This window comes from Capricornis sumatraensis, chromosome 11, assembly GCF_032405125.1.
Source record: "Capricornis sumatraensis isolate serow.1 chromosome 11, serow.2, whole genome shotgun sequence".
Lineage (NCBI taxonomy): Eukaryota > Metazoa > Chordata > Mammalia > Artiodactyla > Bovidae > Capricornis > Capricornis sumatraensis.
In genome coordinates, this window is record NC_091079.1 from 21,123,877 (window position 1) to 21,129,675 (window position 5,799).

Consider the following 5,799-nt stretch of genomic DNA (forward strand, 5'->3'; position numbering starts at 1 on the left):
AGGGGCTTCTGAAAGATTCTGAGTGCAGCCTCCACCCCACCTGAGGGGGAGTGGGGGGTGGAGATGCCTGGCTCTGCCGGGGGTCCCTGAGACAAGCGGGCCAGGAGGCTCAGCACGGAGCTCGGAGCGGGCACCTGCAGCCCCGCACAGAAAGTGCTCTCTCCTTCTGCCCTAGTCCTTCCTCTTTCACTTGTATGGCGTGATCCTCAGGGAGAGTGCTGACAGCGACATGGTGAGGCAGCACCTGGTCCAGCTCCTCGAGCTGTCCCACCAGTCATCCAGCGACCGGGAGGTGGGTTGGAAGCCCCAGGCACCCCAGCCCCTTGGGCTCCCTCAGGCCCGTGGGCCGGGCCCCCTCCAGCTCACCTGGCTGCTTTGTGACCGAGGTCCACGCCACCCTTCCCATGGGGACTCTGTGACTCTAATACCACCCCAGCCCTTTTGCAATAAACACAGGGGCCACCGGTGCAGGCCCTGACTGTGAGAGTGGGGACTGCCCAAGGGCATGTCCAGGCTCCATCCTGGCCGTCAGCCCCTGGGGTACAGGTTATCTCGGGCGGGCACAGCAGCCCTGCCAGCCACTCAGCAGGCACGGGCTGCATCCTTGGGAGGGGCGGGTGGTCTGCAGGGCGCTGCCCTCAGGGACGGGCTCCTGAAGGGGTCCTCTGGCCCCCAGGGCATCTCGCTGGCCATCGGCATAACGTCCAGCTCTCACCTGGAGCAGGTGTGGGGCAGGCTGGAGTACCTGGGCCGCACCAGGTTCCTGAGGTCTGCACCCCTGTCCCCGGACAGCCAGGTAGAAACGGTGGCGCAGGGGTGGGGAGGGTGGGGGCCTGGAGTGTGTCTCTGCTGACTGGTGCTGTCTGAACCTCAGTTTGCTCATGGAACCTGGGGAGGCAAGTGGTCCTGCCCAGCCACCTCCCTGAGGGGCTGGAGGGGGGACTCACATCTTTCTGTCCTGGCTGGCCAGGCCGATGTGAGCCTTGCCCCGGGGGCCCCACACAGGGGGTTCCAGAGCCTGAGTTAAGCTAAAGGTCAGGGGCCGAGGGGCCTGCTCTGACCTCAGGCAGCATGTATGGCCCTGGCCATGTCCTTGCTAGGGCGCCAGGCCTGGGGGCCACGCTGAGTGGCTCCACTTTACCTGCCCACCCTGCCTGGATGCCTCCACTCAGAGAAGATGGGCTGCTCTAAGGGGCCGGGTCCTGCCAGGGCGGGTCGGGGGAGCAGAGGGCTTGGCGGGCCTTCTCGCCGCCCGTAGCCCCGCCTCTGACCATGCTGCCTGCCGTGGCAGCTGGAGTCGGACCTGCGCTGGCGGTGGGTGAGCAGCACTGCCCTGCTGTGCTACGGGCAGGTGGCCATGCGCGCCGGCAAGCAGGTCCTGCCCTGGGTGGACAACATCACCTCCAGGATGGTGTACTACTTCTGCTGCAGCAGCCACGTGAGCCCCACCGGGCCTTGGGCGGCAGGGCGGGGAGCTGCGAGCGTGTGTGCATGCGTGTATTGTGCGTGCGTGTGCATGAGAGCTGAGCCAGCCAACTCTTCCAACGTCCAGTCCTCGTGTCCAACGCCTTGCCCATCAGGTGGCTGTACTGATGGCACCTGGAAAGCAGGGCCTGGTGGGGAGTCAGTTCTGAAAACGGGGAGTAGGGGCTGAGTGTGAGGCATGGTGGCGGGGGCTTTCGTCTCCAGGGCTTTGTGTCCTTTCCTCACCAGCAGCTGACCTCTGACCCCGGCCCACTCTGAACCCTGACCCTGGTTGCACACTGAGTGTGACCTTGACCTCAGAATGACTTTTAGACCCTCACATCTTTTTCTCAAAAATGTCACTGAGTGAGAGCAAGGATGGGTCAGTGCAGACTTCCCACGGAGGGCTGCAGGCCTTTTAAGCCAGGTGGTGTGTGTGCGAGTGCGTTTTGTGTATGTTGTATGTGAGGTGTGCCTGTGGTCTGTGTGTTGTGTGTGCCGTATGCACAGTTTGTATTCATGTAGGTGTACGAGGGCATGCTGTGTGTAACATGTTTTGCAAGCTGTCAGCGTTGCATGTGTTGTGTGTGTTATGCATGTGGGCAATTTTTGTACATGTGTGCATTTTGTGTGCATGAGGGTGTGCTGTGTATATGTGTGGATGTGCGTGGAAGTGGATATGCTGTGTGTATAGTGTGTGTTTGTATTGTGTGTGTAGATGTGCTAAGAGCTGTGTTGTGTATGCTACGTGCGTGTGCGTGCTGAGGGTGTGTCCTCCGTATCATGTCTGTGTAGAGGTGCTGTGTGCGCTCCGTGTGCACTGTTCGCTGCGGGGGTGCCGCCTGTACATGGGCCAGGCAGGCTGAGTGATGGCTCTCCCTGGGCCCCTGGCGGGGGCTCTGGTCCGTCTGCCTGGGCAGGACAGCACCCTGAAGGCGAGCTTCCTCTCGGCCTCCATCATGCTGGTGAAGGCTCTCAGCTGGGAGAGCAGTACCCGAAGCTACAAGTTCACGCAGACCCCAGAGCTGATCCAGTGTCTCCTGGTCAGTGACCCCGGGGGCCTGTGCAGGGGTGGAAGGCTGGGCAGGCAGGTGGGCACCTCCTCCATGCTGGCTCTCACCCACCCCCCAGCGCATCCTGGAGAAGGAGCCCAACTTCCTGGCCAACCTCTTCCGGCAGAAGATCATATTGGTCATTGTGGAGCTGAGGTAATGTCTCTCAGGGTCCAGGAGCGAGGACAGCCAGGACTCAGTTCGGGTGGGGGTCAGTGTGCAAGGAGATGAGAAAGATGTGAGTGAGGGCTAGAGCGGTGGGCCTGGCACCAGGGGCTGAGCAGAGCCCAGGGGCCACAGGGTCAGGGACAGGTTTCCTTTGCTTCTTGTCAAGGTCAAGATTGATAACGTTGGCACAGACTGAGCCCTGACTCTGCTCAGTGCTGAGCCCTGACCCTGGTCACACATGTTACATGTTTAGCCCTGACCTTACCATATGCTGAGCCCTGACCCTGGCCACACTGACCTCTGGTCACACTCTCAGTCCCGACCCTGGTCATACTCTGAACCCCACCCTCCTCACAGATTGACCCAGATCCTATTCACAGTGTTGATACTGACCCAGAATCATCCCTCAGTTTTCTCACAACAAACATCACTGAGCCCAAGAGAAGTGAATGAATGAGGTGGGATGGCCCTTCCAGTCCGACTGAACTTCGTGTTCCCCACGGCACCCCACCCCCACCCTCACCGAGCCAGAGTCCCTCCCCTCACTTTGGATGGTGTCAGCCTCTGCCGGCCATCTCTTCCAGCCACTTACGGCCCCAACTCAAACCCACGGTCAAGTCCAGAATCTTGCAGACCTGCCTGCAGAGCTTGTACAACCTCCCACCCGTGGAGATGCTGAAGACCAGCTTGCCGCCGCTGGAGCTGGCCCCGGACGTTGTGGTGACTGCCCCGCTCCTGGGGTGGGGGTTCCGGGTGCTGGGCCGCATGGGCGAGTGTGGGGAACAGAGCAGAGAGCCCCAGGCTCACATGCTTTTCAGCCCAGCTTCACGCAGACTTGCTTTGACCTTGGAAAAACCCTGGATCTTTGGGCTCAGCCCCCTCAAATGGGGCTCTGGTCTCCATGCCAATAGTGTTCCATGAGAAGCAGAGGGTGCTGGGGCCAACGCACAGCTGGAGATGAGTGGCCAGGCGTCCCCCACCCCAGGCCCCGGGTCTGCTCCACGTGGCATCTGCTCCCAAGGTCCCGCCCCTGCCTGAAACACATGCTCACCACTCCACACACCTCACTCAGGCTCACCTGCATCCCTGGGCACACCTGTCACAAGCCCTGCCTGGAGCCGCTGCCAGCACGGGCACCTCCTTTTAAATTTCAAATTAGTATCCTTGCTAGTTTTTTTCCAGGGGATTGTAGGTGCACAGAATCAGATGATCATAATCCTTGGTTGTGATATACTCCTGCTGTTGGTCCATGTTACTAGTTTTAGTTATTTACAGTAACAAAACACGTTACCCCAAACCAAAGCTAGCACCTTGACGATAACCTATAAGTAACCATATGTTCCCCCATCTCATCTCCTGCCTCCTGCAGCAACAAGTTTTAAAAAGCTAAGTCTAGTTGATTGACACTACTGTGTTAGTTCCAGGCATACAGCAAAGTGATAGTGTTATATGTATGTGTGTGTGTGTGTGTACGTGTATATATATACACATACATGTGTGTTATATATATTATATACACACATGTAGGTACATATGCACATGTATGCACATGTACACACATACATATAATATTGCATGTTATATGCATATACACACACACACATACACACAGATTTCCCATTATAGGCTATTACAAGATATTAAATAGAGTTCCCTGTTCAATAAGTAGATCTTCGTTGCTTATCTGTTTTGCATGTAGTAGTCTGTGTCAGTCGATCCCATACTCCTAATTTATCCCTCTCCCCTCCCTTCCCCATTTGGAAGCCGTAAGTTTGTTTTCTGTAGAGTCCGTAGGGTTTGATGCGTGACTTCTGCGAATAAAGGCAGTTGCCTTCTTCCTCTCCAATCTCAATGCCTTTTCTGCCTCATTCTCTACTTCTGGCACACCCTAGAACCTCGAGACGGCGCTGGCCAGCAGTGATGAGGGCGGATGTCCCAATCTTGCTCCTGATCTGATGGGGAACACACCTGTTTTCACATTCAGGCATGCTGCTAGCGCGTCAGGATGAAATCTTCCCTTCCATCCCTAGTTTACTGCTAGTGTTCATGAGGATGGAGGTTGGGCTTTGTCAGATGCTTTTGCTCTATCTACTGTGAGGATTGATTTTGATGTATTTTCATTTCCACTTAGTTCAAATACTTCCTAATTTCAGTTTAAATTTTTTAAAAATTTGGTCTATGACTTATTCAGAAGTATGTTAATTAGGTTCTAGTTTCTTTTTTTTTTTTTTTTGGTCAAAGAAAACACTTTAGAGAAGTGTGACTCCTTTAAAACGTATTGGCCCAGATCACAGCCTGTCGGTGAACACGCAGGCTGCACGGATGGGCCGCTCATGCCGCTGTCCCTGGGGTCGCCCACAAACGCCAGCCAGGTGAAGGGAGGGGGTCGCGCTGCTTAAATCTCCTGTGCACTCACCAAATTTTGTCTTCTATCAGTGACTGAAAGGGATGTGGACATCCCACTACCGCTGTGGGCTGTGTCTGTCCTGCAGCTGTATCAAGTATGCTTTGTTTATTTTGAAACTCCATTCACTTTGGAGCTTCATTCCACACACACTTTGGACACATGTCCTCCCAGGGAGCAGAGCCCAGCGCCCTCACGGAACAGCCATCCTTACTGCAGGCCTGCTCTCTGCTCTGGAGTCAACCTTCTGGTGTCAGTGTAGCTTGCATGTGTCAGCATCACAGGACTTGTTCCTATTAACTTATTCGTGTCGTAATTTAAGGGGTCTTTTTTTTTTTTTTTTTTCTACAGGAAGCATGTTAGTTGGGTCTTGCTTTTCTATCCAATCTGGCAACCTTTGCCTTTAACAGGGGATGGCCATGTTAAACTAACTTTGCATCAAGATAGTTGGGTTTATGTGACCATCTGACTGCTGGTTCCAATTTGTCCTTTATCTCTTGTTACTCTTTTTCTGTTTTGTTTTGTTTTTTTTTTTAAGTTTCCATTTTATCTGTGTTTTTGGCTTATTTGCAACAGCTTTTTGTTATCTTATTGGTTATTTCAAGGCTTTCGGCAGACATCTTTAGTCTACTGCTGTGCACTTCGAGTGATGTCCCCCACTTCACGTGTGGGGGGTCCCAACACCACCGTGGCTCTCCCAACCCCTGTGCT